The sequence below is a fragment of the Chiloscyllium plagiosum genome, chromosome 5 (assembly GCF_004010195.1).
Source record: "Chiloscyllium plagiosum isolate BGI_BamShark_2017 chromosome 5, ASM401019v2, whole genome shotgun sequence".
NCBI classification, from domain to species: Eukaryota; Metazoa; Chordata; class Chondrichthyes; order Orectolobiformes; family Hemiscylliidae; genus Chiloscyllium; species Chiloscyllium plagiosum.
Genome location: NC_057714.1, coordinates 117,139,182 through 117,152,324, shown reverse-complemented (window position 1 = coordinate 117,152,324; position 13,143 = coordinate 117,139,182). Strand labels below are relative to the sequence as shown.

Sequence of the window (13,143 nt, the reverse complement as noted above, 5' to 3'; positions counted from 1 at the left end):
TTGAGTAGTGACTGCTCTGCGATTTTCCCTGAGTTCACCAATTGAGGTTTAAAGTAAAGCTTCCATATGCAGGTAAGAACTTTGGGTGGCCTCTCAAAGATGGAAGGCCAGTAGGAAGCCCTCTAGCATGGAGACAGCATCAGGATGCTTTTGCAGGCAAGTGAGGGAAGAGGGAATCTTAAGATCAACACAGTCCCTCTCCATCATCTTTAACTTTGAGAATAAGACCAAGCTGAGCCACCGATCTGGAGTAGAGCTTGTTCACAAGGTGGCCTGTGGCTGCAATTGAATCTAAGCAGGCCTTCCTGCCTATCAGGAATGCTGCACCTTGCTGGAAATTTCAGTGGGCTTTAGTAAGACATTAATCAGTTGAGTTGCCTACCCACGATTTGAGATTACTTACTCCTATCCAATGAATTCCTCTCAGCTACACCGCTGACAAAACAAAAATCCAATCCCACTTCCGATTAAACAGCCTGCCATTGGGATGGAGCTGGAGTTCCCACAGAATGGCTGGCAGCGTGAATATTTGTGCTTGCCACCTACAAGTGCTCTCCCAGTCAGGATGTAGCAATCTTCTCCAGTGGTTTCAGCAGGACTGAAGTTGTTATTACAGGGATCAAGGTCAAAAAGCAAAGATCAATTTAAAAGTATTAATAACCATGCAAATTCTCATATCCATCTTTTGGAACCAAATATTAGCTATGTTTTGTCCAACAATGTATTCCATATGTTACATGCGTGTTCATTTTTTTTATCCTGACTTTCACATGAACGGGTTTTTAGTTTAATGCATTTTAAAAAAGCCAGTTGGAGAAAATAATTATGATAATTATCACTGTCTTGTACCTTCGTCTTTTGTGTTAAAATTATTGAACCTTGCTCAAGTGATTTTTTTTGAAACTGCTGTGAAGGTAATCTATAATTTAACAATGCTTATTAAATGTTTAACCCTCCCCCTTCCCAAAAACGCCAGTGAGAAACTACACATAAAATCTGAGAGACAGGATGTATTGATTGTTGACTAGCCATTTATTGGGAGAGACACGAGTGGTTTAAATATTGTGGTTAGCAAACTCTTGCTGCTCATGGACAAAAGTCATGTTTTGGCAGTGTCTGCACTTTCTGAAGGTTTTGGTTTGAACAGTTTGAAAGTGAAAGCTGTACCGCTTGCAGTGTTATCCCTAGTTTATATTCTTTAAAAGATTCTTTTCTTTAAAAGCTTCTATATCAATGCCTTACCCGAGGACTCGAGTGCACATTCAAGCTCCCTTCCAAACCACTCGGTGTCCTCTCTTGGAAACCTACCGCAACTTTTTCTGTGTTGCTGGATCAAAACCATGGAATTCCCTCCTTGACTGCACCGTGGGTCTCCCTACACCTCATGACTGGAACTGTTTAAGAAGGTAGTTCACCACCACCACCTCGAGGGCAACAGGGATGGGGAATAAATGCTGGCCCAGTCAGCCAAGCCCATATCTCCTGATTTTAAAAAAAAACAAAGGTTGACACTCCAGTGCAGTAATGAGGGAGCATCGTACTGTCAGTGTTGCACAAGTCCTATCTGTCTTCTCGAGTGGGTGTAATGGGTCTTGAGGTACAGTTTCAAAGAAGAGAAATGTACTTATTGATGGTGTTCTGACTAATATTTATCCCCAAATCATTATCCTGAACAAGCCATAGATAATAGGAGTAGGCCTTTCAATCATAGAGTCATAGAGATGTACAGCATGGAAACAGATCCTTCGGTCCAACCCGTCCATGCCGACCAGATATCCCAACCCAATCTAGTCCCACCTGCCAGCACCCAGCCCATATCCCTCCAAACCCCTCCTTTGAACTTGATTTTGCTTTTATTGTCATATGTATTTTAAAGTAAACATATAATAAAATACAGTGAAAAGCTTTCATTTGTCAACACAATATGGCACCATTTTGAATAATTTAAGAATAAGGAAGAAAAGATGTAGCTTGATATAAGTCAGTCCAATTAGTCCTGAGGCAGTTCATCGCCATTAACAACATGTTTAGCTGCTGGGCTGATACTCCTCCTCCACTGCCTCATTGCCACCTGCGCCGGACCAAACAACGTCAGAGTCGCGTCTCTCACAGCTTGGCACACACCTGATTGTTGCCATGACACCCTTGCGCCACTGCAAGCACTGGACCCAACCAACAATAAAGTCACTGATCCTCAGATGCTATCTTTTGCTGTCCAGCCTACCTTGCTGAAGTCACCTCTGCCAATGTAACAACAACCAATTCCAGGTCCTGTGCTTGCTCTGGAAAAGTACACAGGGGCTCACTCTCCTCCACATGAGGCCCATTCGAGATCCCCCCACTGGGCATGCTCAAAAGATCCGTGTGTTGAGCTCTTGCTGCTGCTGATGCTATCCAAACTCAGGGCAAGGTAAGTAAAAAAAAAAGAGGAAAGAAAAAGAAAAGCAGTTAGAGTGGATGAGCACTGGCTCAGGAGCTGTATTCCACTGCCATTGTGTACCAGAATTCAATTAAGCTCCACCGTTCAATCTGATCAAGGCTGGTTTGGACCCAGTAATACTGAGGGAAGGGTGATACCACTCCAAGTCAGCATGCTGAGTGGTTTGAAGGAGACTTGCAGGTGTACTGAAATCCTGGGGTTAGGTTTGAATGTAGAATCTTTTTGAGAAAGGAACATTAGCGATAATGCAACAAGTGGAACAATTTCCACTTTCAAGCTGTTCAACTCATCTGATCTTCATCAAATTACTGTTTGTGGGAGTTTGTGAGTGAAAGTTGGCTGCTGTGATTCCTACATGACAACTTGACAACATTCCATTTTGGCAGTAAAGTCCTTTGAGATGTCTGGTGATGAAAAGTGTTGTATAAATGATGTGGGCAGACAGCTCTTCATAAGACCGGGAAGTTAAACAAAGTAGACATTGGCCTTGCAGAACCAATGTAGAGCATATTACATATTCCCACACATTCATCTCAAAACCATCTCCAAAGTCCTTAAATGGGCTCTACCACAAATCCAACAACTGCATTGATATGCACAATACTGTTCAGGCTCACTGAGAAAAGTTTTGACAATCTAATTACATTCCAGATAAATGCCTTAATAAGCTCAATCTCTACTCCTCTGGATCATTTAAAATTCAGAACTATCTTGAAGAACATCAAAATGCCGACATGATTTCCAAAGCCTTCCCACAGGAGATCATGACCCTGTGCCCTTTAAAAATGCCAGCTCTGGTTTCTTTAGCATTTAATTTTAAATTCAACCATTCCAAACATGCGCCTTATAAATTTCTGTATTTTGCTGTATTGGAATTTGTGTATGAGTATGGTTCCGCTTTATACTTTGAGAATATGAATGAAATAGGATAGTAACATGATAGCAGCCAAGGGAGTTCTAATCGTATGCACGTCACGATCAACAAAACAGCTCGACCAAAACTGCTGCAGAGCCTGTGGCCATTGTGTAATATAATCTTCTCAGCTTCACGAACAACAGTATATCTGAACATTGACATGATGACAGACCTTATTCCATGAGGGATATTAAATCCAAGTCAACATGGATTTATGAATGCCATGTCATGCCAAACAAATATATTGGAATGTTTCGAAGATGCAACAGAATGTTGGTTGCAGCATCAGATAACTGCATGATTTTTAGAAACTACTTGATAAAGATTGTACCAATGTTTTCCTCTAAGGTACATGAATGCATGGATCTGCAGCAAACCAGCGGGGCACACATAAGTTTAAGATGCACAAAAGAGAATTTAAAGATAACTGTACAATCAACTGTATTTTGAAATGAAAGCTGATGGTGTTCAAAGTGAAACTTTAAATTGGTTTCTAATTGTTTTTAAATCACTTTGTAATTGGTGGATGTGCCTTCAGTTGCTAAGGCTCAAAGCTCTGGAGTTCCCTCTCTATTCCCTCTCCTCCTTAACACTAACCCCTTTGTCCAAGCTTTTGGCTATCAGCCGTATGGGCTTGATATTCAATATTATTTTACGCTCCTCTTATGAAGCATCTTAGACTGATTTATAGGTGAAAAAGCATTATAAAATTATAAGTGGTTGAATTGAAAATCAAGGTTAGTTATTAGTAGTAATGAGCTCTGAGTAGCAGAGTGCCACAGACATCCATAGTAGGATTTTGCTGTTTATGCAGATGGTTTTTTTTTAGATAAAGCAATAGTTTTAAATATTAATGGCTGTATTTTTGCAAAGCTGAGTCAGTGTGTTTTAAATTTGGCCACTCCTCTTGCAAGTAGTGAATTTTATTAATGCTGCAAGCAAGTTACTTCAGTGAAATTAGGCTCATCCCTCTATTGCAGTGATGGCTGATGGCCCCAGTTAGAATTCCCCACACAGAAATAGATTGCCGACTCAATGAGATCTTCCACAGCTAGTGAATGTGCCAGCTCAACAATTATGGGTTTTTTTCAGATCACTTGTGCATGGTTATTTATTCTTTCAGGGGATGTTGGTGTCATTAGCATTCCTTGGCTATCCCAAATTACCCCTGAACTGAGTGGTTGAACATTTCAGAGGGCAGTTAAGGGTCAGCCACATTGCTGTGTCTTGTGGGTCTTGAGTCATGTGGAGATTAGTTCAAAGATGGCAGGTTTCCTTTCCTCAGGGATATAAATGAATGGATGGGTTTTACAAAAATCCAATAGTTTAATGGTCACCAACACTGAGACAAGCTTTCATTTCTAGATTTTTATTAACTGCCAGCTGCAGTTTATCCAAGTCCCCATAGCATTAACTTTGGATTACTAGTCCAGTGACATGACCATTACACCACCATGCTGCTTTACAATCAAACCAAAATCGCCATGTTTTATGCACAACTTTGTCACGTACTATGGACTTTGTCAGGCTCGATTTTTCTACCGCTTCCTCTGCTGCTTCATTTGTGAGACACAAGTTCACCTTCCTGAGATTGTCTACAAGTGAGCAAACTGATGCATTGGTTTTTAATTTTCCAAAACTCATTAAATTAATGGAATGATCCTTTGGATAGGGAAAATAGCTCATGTAACTCCTTTATTCAAAAAGGATGGTGAAAACCAGGAAACTACAGGCTTAACATATGTCAGAAGGAAAATATTAAAAGCTATTATTAAAGATGTAATAATGTGGCACTTGGATAAGTTCAAGGTAATCGGGGAGAGCCAACGTGGTTCTATCAAAGGGAAATCATGTTTAAGTAACTTATTGGAGTTATTTGAGGAGGTATCTTGGTGCTGTGTATAAAGGGAGGCTTAAATTTCCATAAGGCATTTGAGATGGTCCACATCAAAGATGTAGAAATTAAAAGTTTATGGTTTGAGGGAACATATTGGTATGGATAGAAGATTAGCTGGCTAGCAGAAAGCACAAGGATAAACTTGTCTTCTTCAGGCTGCAGGTTGTCATGAAAGATGTGTCACAGGGGTTGGTGTGGGGGCCTCAACTCTTTACACTCTTTACGATTTATACATGATTTATGTGAAGGAACCAAAGGTGTGGAGCTAAATTTGCTGATGTCACAAAGACAATTAAGTTATAAAGGGCAATGGTGAGAGTGCATCTGGAATACTGTGTACATAAAACATACTTACAGAAGGAGGTTAATGCATTGAAAGCAGCTCAGACAAGGTTTGCGAGACTAATACCTGGAATGAGCAGATTGCCTTTGGGGAAAGGCTAGGCAGGCTGGGCCTGTATCCTTTGGAGTTTGCAAGAGTCAGAAGTGCCTTAATTGAAGCACATAAGACCCTGAGGGGTACTCTCCAGATGGATGTCGAAAGGATGTTTAGAATCTTCATTATCAAGGGGATGAAAGATTGGATTTAAGTTTGCTCGCTAAGCTGGATGGTTCATTTTCAGACGTTTTATTACCATACTAGATAACATCATCAGTGAGCCTCTGGTGAAGTTCTGGTGGTATGACCCGGTTTTTATTTATGTATTTAGTTATCCTTGGGTTGGTGATGTCATTTCCTGTTCTTTTACTCAGGGGATGGTAAATGGGATCCAAATTAATGTGTTTGTTGATAGAGTTCCAGTTGGAATGCCATGCTTCTAGGAACAAGAGGGATTGAGTATAGAAGCAAAGAGGTTCTTCTGCAGCTGTACAGGGCCCTAGTGAGACCGCACCTGGAATATTGTGTGCAGTTCTGGTCTCTAAATTTGAGGAAAGACATTCTGGCTATTGAGGGAGTGCAGCATAGGTTCACGAGGTCAATTCCTGGAATGGCAGGACTATCTGATGTTGAAACATTGGAGCGACTGGGCTTGTATACCCTTGAGTTTAGAAGACTGAGAGGGGATCTGATTGAGACATATAAGATTATTAAAGGATTGGACACTCTGGAGGCAGGAAACATGTTTCCGCTGATGGATGAGTTCCGAATCAGAGGACACAGCTTAAAAATACGGTGTAGGCCATTTAGGACAGAGATGAGGAGAGACTTCTTCATCCAGAGAGTGGTGGCTATGTGGACTGCTCTGCCCCAGAAGGCAGTGGAGGCCCAGTCTCTGGATTTGTTTAAGAAAGAGTTGAATAGAGCTCTCAAGGATAGTGGAATCAAGGGTTATGGAGATAAGGCAGGAACAGGATACTGATTGAGGATGATCAGCCATGATCATAATGAATGGCCTACTCCTGCATCTATTGTCTATTGTCTATTATATTGAATTCTCGTGCGTGTCTCTGTTTGGCTTGTCTGAGGATGGATGTGTTGTCCCAGTCGAAGTGGAATCCTTCCTTATCTGTATGTAAGGATACTAGTGAGAGTAGGTCATGTCTTTTTGTGGCTATTTGCTGTTCATGTATCCTGGTGGCTAGTTTTATGCTTTTTTGTCCAATGTAGTGTTTGTTACAGTTCTTGCAAGGATTTTGTAAATGACATCAGTTTTGTTTGTTGCCTGTATAGGATATTTCAAATTCATGAGCTGCTGTTTTAGTGTGTTGGTAGGTTTGTGGGCTACCATGATGCCAAGGGGTCTGAGTTGTCTCGCAGTCATTTCTGAGATGCCTTTCATGTAGGGGAGAGTGGCCAGGATTTCTGGACATGTTTTGTCTGCTTGTTTGGGTTCGTTGCTGAGAAATCAGTTGACTGTGTTCATTGGGTACCCGTTCTTTTTGAATACACTATTGATGATTTTCCTGTGCTCTTCGCAGTTCCTCTGTGCTGCAGTGTGTGGTGGCTCATTGAAATAATGTTCTAACGCAGCTTTGTTTGTGGGTGTTGGGATGATTGTTTCTGTAGTTCAGTATTTGGTCCGTATGTGTTGTTTTCCTGTAGATGCTGGTTTGAAGTTTCCCATTGGCTGTTTGCTCTACTATGACATCTGGGGATATCAGTTTGTTGTTGTTTTCCTCCTCTTTAGTGAATTTTATGCCAGTAAGGGTATTATTGATGGTCTTGAAGGTTTCTTCCAGTTTGTTTCATTTAATGTTGATAAAGGTGTCATCCACGTAGCGGACCAAAAGTTTAGGTTGGATGGTTGGCAGAGCTGTTTGTTCGAGTCTCTGCATTACTGTCCCATCTAAGAACCCTGATATCGGAGATCCCATGGGTGTTCCATTGGTTTATCTGTAGATATTGTTGTTGAAGGTGAAGTGGGTGGTCAGGCGTAGGTCCACTTGCTTGACGATATTGTCCTTACTGATGAAGTTAGTGGTATTTGGTGTATGTGTCTTTGCTTCTTCTAATAGTGTAGTCAGTGTTTCCTTGGTCGGGTTGATGTTGATGGATGTGAATAGGAGACCATTACTTCATCCTCTTCTATTTTAGTGTCTTTGGTTCTCAGGCATTCCTGGGTGGAGTGGATGGAGTGGCGTGAGTCTTCTACTAAGTGTTTTAGTCTTTGGTGCAGCTCCTTGGCCAAGCTGTAAGTTGGTGTTCCAGGTAGTGAGACTATGGGTCTGAGGGGGGCTCCTAGTTTGTGAATTCTGGGTAATCCGTAGAAGCATGGTGTGTTGGATCTGTCTGGTTTCATTTCTCCAGATTTCTGAAGTCTTTTGAGTAGGGCTGTGATTCTGTTCTCCAGTTGTTGGGGGGGTGGTCTATCGCCACTTGTTGGTAAGTGTTGGTTTCTGCAAGCAGTGTGTTTGCTTTCTCAATGTAATCTCTTTGATTTAAAATGATTGTAAAGTGTCCTTTGTCTGCAGGTTGGATAGCGATTTTTTTTTTCGTCCTTTAGTGCTTTCTTTTCTTGTGTATTGAGTGTGTTTCCTTCCTTTTTCATGCGTAATGTTGATGCAACTGTCTGTCTGATGGTTTGCTGGGTTTCTTGTGAGTTTGTTGTCTTTCAGTGTTTCTAATGCTGCTAAGAAATCTTTCTTGTCCGCATCCTGGACATTGTAATTTAATCCTTTTACAAGATGGCTTTTTCAGTGCTGGATTTGACTTGGATCCCATTTAACCCCCCGGTGTGTGTGTGTGTGTGTGTGTGCGCGCGCGCAAAAGAACAGGAAATGATATCACCACAGGAAATGACATCACCCACCAAAGGAAACCCAAACACGTAATTAAAAAGCGAGCCATACCACCAGTGCTTCAATAGGGGCTCACTGATGCTACTCAGTACGGTGATGAAACATTTGAAAATGAACTTTCCAGCTCAGTGAGCAAACTTACATCCAGAACCTCAACCTGAGCTACAAATCTTCTCAAAACTCGGATGAAAGATTGTTGGGAATATGCGGGAATGTAGAATTGAGATTAAAATCAGATCCGCCATGATGTTATTGATTGGCAGAACAAAGCTTGAAGGCCCAAGTGGCCTACTTTGTTCCCTGTTCGTATCCAAAACTTCTCTCCCAACTTAATCTCTCATCAATTCTCATTTACCCATCACTATGCACATACTGATCTATAATAGCTTTCGGTTCCACAACAGTCGGTGTTAATATCCTGATCCTTCTTTTCAATTCTCCACAGCTTTGCCATTTGCATTCTCTGAAATGCTCTCCATCCCTTTGGCCCTCTGAGATCTCTGAATTCCTCCAGTGTTGGAACTTTTGTATTCTTGATTTTAATCAGCCCACTTTTGACATTTGTTGGTTCTAGGCTCTGGAATTCCCTACCTAAAATTCTCTGTCCCTCGACCTTTCTCTCTCCACTTGCGAGATGCTCTGTAAAATCTACCTCTTTGATGAAGCTTTTGGATGTTTGTCCTGGTAACTCTTTGCTGGGTGGCACAGTGGCTCAATGGTTAGCGCAGCTGTCTCAAAGTGCCAAGTGTCAAGTTGTCTAGTGTCAAATTTTATTGATATTATTCTTATCAATGTTTGCAAATTTAGCCATTTTAAAAGTGCAATGGAAGTGTAAGTGGTTGTTAACTAGTTTCACTCTGACTGCAGTGTACTGCGCTGTAACAAAGAATGCCAGTCTTCTTCTCTACAATTCCTGGCAAGAGACCAAAGAAGTCATTACTAAGTGAGACATAACCTTCACTGTATTCAAAGTCTATAATTTTACACCATGTTTCAATGTCAGGAAGGAAGCTTCTCTTTTAGCGATGAACAGTGACCTCAGAAGAGGTGTTGGATGACTCCACATTGCAACTTTCAGCCAACCAGAATGAGGCTGATCCTGCAAATACAAGACAGATACAAATTAGAGTCTTTTCTCAAATGGGTCCACAAGAATTGCCAATGTCACAGTATTTGTGCTATTGGAAGCGCACCATAGAAACATAAAATGATACAATACGGAAAGAGATATTTTGAATTAATCTTTATTGTAAATGATTGTGGATCCAGAACAGTGGGATATATTTACCTTTGAAGGTAGGGGATGAGATGTCTTCTTGAAGCACTGCAGTTGTACAGTGTAGGTACGTCTTGAGAGTGTGTAAGTTCTTTGAAAGAGTTATTCCATTGGTCACACCCCCTTCCTCTTGACTCAGGTTTTTCCTTTTAATTATTTATCCAGTTTGCTATTGAAAGACATTATTGTCAGTTTTTCACTTGCTCCATTCGAGATCAAAATAATTATAAAAACAGTTTCTCCTCCTCTCCCCCTGACTCTTTGGCCAGTTAATGTCAATATTTCCACTTCCCTTATTTTACAAATTGGAATTAATCTGCATCTACTTTTCATTTGGTGGAAAGATATATTAAAAGCTGGGATGTTCCAGGGAGAATAATTATTTCTTTTAAAGAGTGACACTGAAGCTGGGCAGGTGAAGGACAAAAATGGTGTTTACAATTGGGGCACATCATAACAGTTAAATAATGAACGTTATTAAACAAAGCAGATTGTGTGAATACAGCAGAAAAAAAGATCTGAGCATTGAACTCAACCACAGACACGATATCCTTAAGTTTTTTTTAAGCAATTTTGCTGTGTTACATAAACTTTAGGCATACAACTAGATCCAGAGAGCTTATGAACCCTTGGGGAATCATCCTGACATTTTGAGTTATTCGTTAGACTTTACCTAGGAGGTTTTTTTTCACTGCATTCATTAAAAGATTTAAAGGTATTGGGAAGGCTTCAAAGAACAAGAATAGAATTAGTTAAATCAATGGGCTATGAAAGGAGGCTAAGCAGGCTCAATTTATTTCCGATGGGAAACCTTGACTAACGGGACACATAATTCATTTTTATTAAAATCTTGGTAAGGCAAGTGTGGAGCCTGGCTTTGTGATAGACTAAGACACAATTATAAAATAACTAAATGTATGTGGTGCATGGTAGTGTCCCTACCTTTGACTTAAAGGCCCAAGTTCAAGTCCCATTTGCACTGGATTTGTGTTCAAATCAGTTGATTAAAAAGTATTAGGAAGGAATATTGTTGGCAGCACTCTTTTTGTGGTTGGTACAATGCACTACAACAATAACTTACAGAATGGATGTGTAACTGACAAATTAACTCCAGTGGGAAGCAAGTTTAAAAAGACCTCAAAGGATAAGTGCAGGATTGCTACCATGTGACTCCAGTCAGAGTAGAAATAGTAGGATATATCAGATGAGCTTCAGACTACTGGGATATTGGGACCATTCTGTGGGAGGTGGGACCAATACGAATTGGATGGGTTGCACTTAGGCAGGACCCAGAACTGATTTCCTGGGGAGAGTATTTGCTAGCATGGTTGTGGAAGGTTTAAACTAAAATGGCAGGAGGATGGGAACCTATACAGAGAGACAGTGGGAGAGAAATGAGGGCTAAAACAAAAGACAGAATGGGAAATAAGAAAAGTGATAGGCTGAGAATTCAAGGACAAGAGCCAAACAGGATCGCAATACAAACGGGAGTAACAATGTGAAAAAGCTCTTCCTTAAGGCCTTATGTCGTAATGTGTGGAGCATTTGCAATAAAGCGGATGATTTATTTGTGCAAGTAGATTTAAATAAGTATTGTTGGAATTATTAAGGCATAGTTGCAAGGTGACCAGGGATGGGAATTGAATATCCGGTTTATAGGAAGGACAGATAAAAAAAAAAGCTAGCGGCGTAGCATGATTGCTTAAAGAGGAAATTAACCCAATAATAGGGAAAGCTATTTGCTCTGATGCAATGGAGGCTGTATGAGTAGAACTTAGAAACACCAAGGGGCAGAATATAATAGTGGTGATTGTGTATCAGTCCAAACAGTAATCCTATAATCAAACAGAAACCGGGACAGTTGGGTATTGAGTGAAGCTGTAGGTTGTTCCTTTAAGCCTGCCTTTAATGTTTGGATTGCTCTTTCCACCATACTATTGGATGATGAATGGTATGGAGTTGTCTGAACATGCCAAATGCCATTCAACATTCAGAAGTACTTGAAATCCATTACAGTAAATGACATCCCATTATCCGTGACTAATACTTCTGGGAGTCCGGAGATTGCAAATGCTGGCTGACAGATTATCAATGGTTTGCCAAATGAACTCTATCCACATCCAATCACTTTAATTGGGCATCCGCAATAACCAAGAGGATTGACCCCATGAGAGGACTTCATAATCGATGTGTAACCGAATCCATAGTTTACCAGGCCATTCCCATGAATGTTGGGGAGCTGCTGACAGTAATCTTTGCCCTTGCTGGCACTCTGGGCACTGCCCCACCAATGTCAGCATCCCACTCTCGTCACCACAGAGAACTAACTCCATGGAGGCAGGTATCCCACCTCCAAGTCCCCTTTATTATCAATGCACAGTACATGGATTCTGACCAGCTAGTTCAGAGCTAGTCCTTAGAGTGGGGAGAACCCCTGAGAGTCCTTGCTGTGTCTGTCAGCCAGGGCTCCCTGACTAGCATAGTTTTACAGTCCCAGTCAGGGATCCCAGGTATTCAAACAAAATGTCTTAAATGAGAGAGCTAAGTGTAATATCTCCGTCTTCAGATAACATGAAGCTGGGAAGGTGGGTGAGTTGTGAGGAGGATGTAGAGATGCTTCATTGTGATTTAGAAAAGTTAAGCGAGTGTGAAAATGCAAGACAGATGAAGTCATCCACTTTGGTAGCAAAACCAGGAAGGTAGATTTAATGGCCTTAGATTGGTAAAAGGGGCAGTTCAAAGAGACCTGGGTGTCTTTATACATCCTTTGTACTCAAATGAGACCCACCTAGCCAACCTCGTTCCAATCAATACAGAATGGCAGAGCAGACTCAAAGGACTAAATGGCCTACTCCTGCTCCTATTTTCTATGTTTCTATGTAAAGGTCAATTAGTCCTAGGGATAATCTATACCCCAGACTACTAAACGAGATAGCCCTAGTGGATGCATTGGTGGTCATCTTCCAAGGTTTTATGGGCTCTGGAACCATTCCTATTGAGGATTGGAACATAAGGACTAGGAGCAGGAGAAGGCAATTCAGCCCCTTGAGCCTGCTCTGCCATTCAGTATGATCATGGCTGATCTCATCTTGGACTCACCTCCACTTTCCTGCCTGCTCCCCATAAAGCTCCAACCTATTACTAATTAAAAATCTCTCCGTGTCCTCCTCCAAGTTACTCAAATGTCCCAGCATTCAGCACACTCTGGGGAGTGAATTCCACTATTACACAAGCCTCTTGACCGGTAATTTCTCCTCAGCTCAGTTTTAAATCTGCAACTCCTCATCCTAAAACGATGACCCCTAAGCTGATATTGCCCCACAAGAGGAAACATCTTCTGTATATCTACTTTGTGAATTTCCTTTTGCATCTTG

At 41.1% G+C, this 13,143-nt stretch overlaps 1 protein-coding gene across 2 annotated transcripts in view; it reads left to right on the top strand.

Annotated features, from left to right (window-relative positions):
• Positions 1–13,143, top strand: part of arhgap39 (Rho GTPase activating protein 39) — a 650,153-nt gene that overhangs the window by 235,519 nt on the left and 401,491 nt on the right. The window lies entirely within an intron of this gene.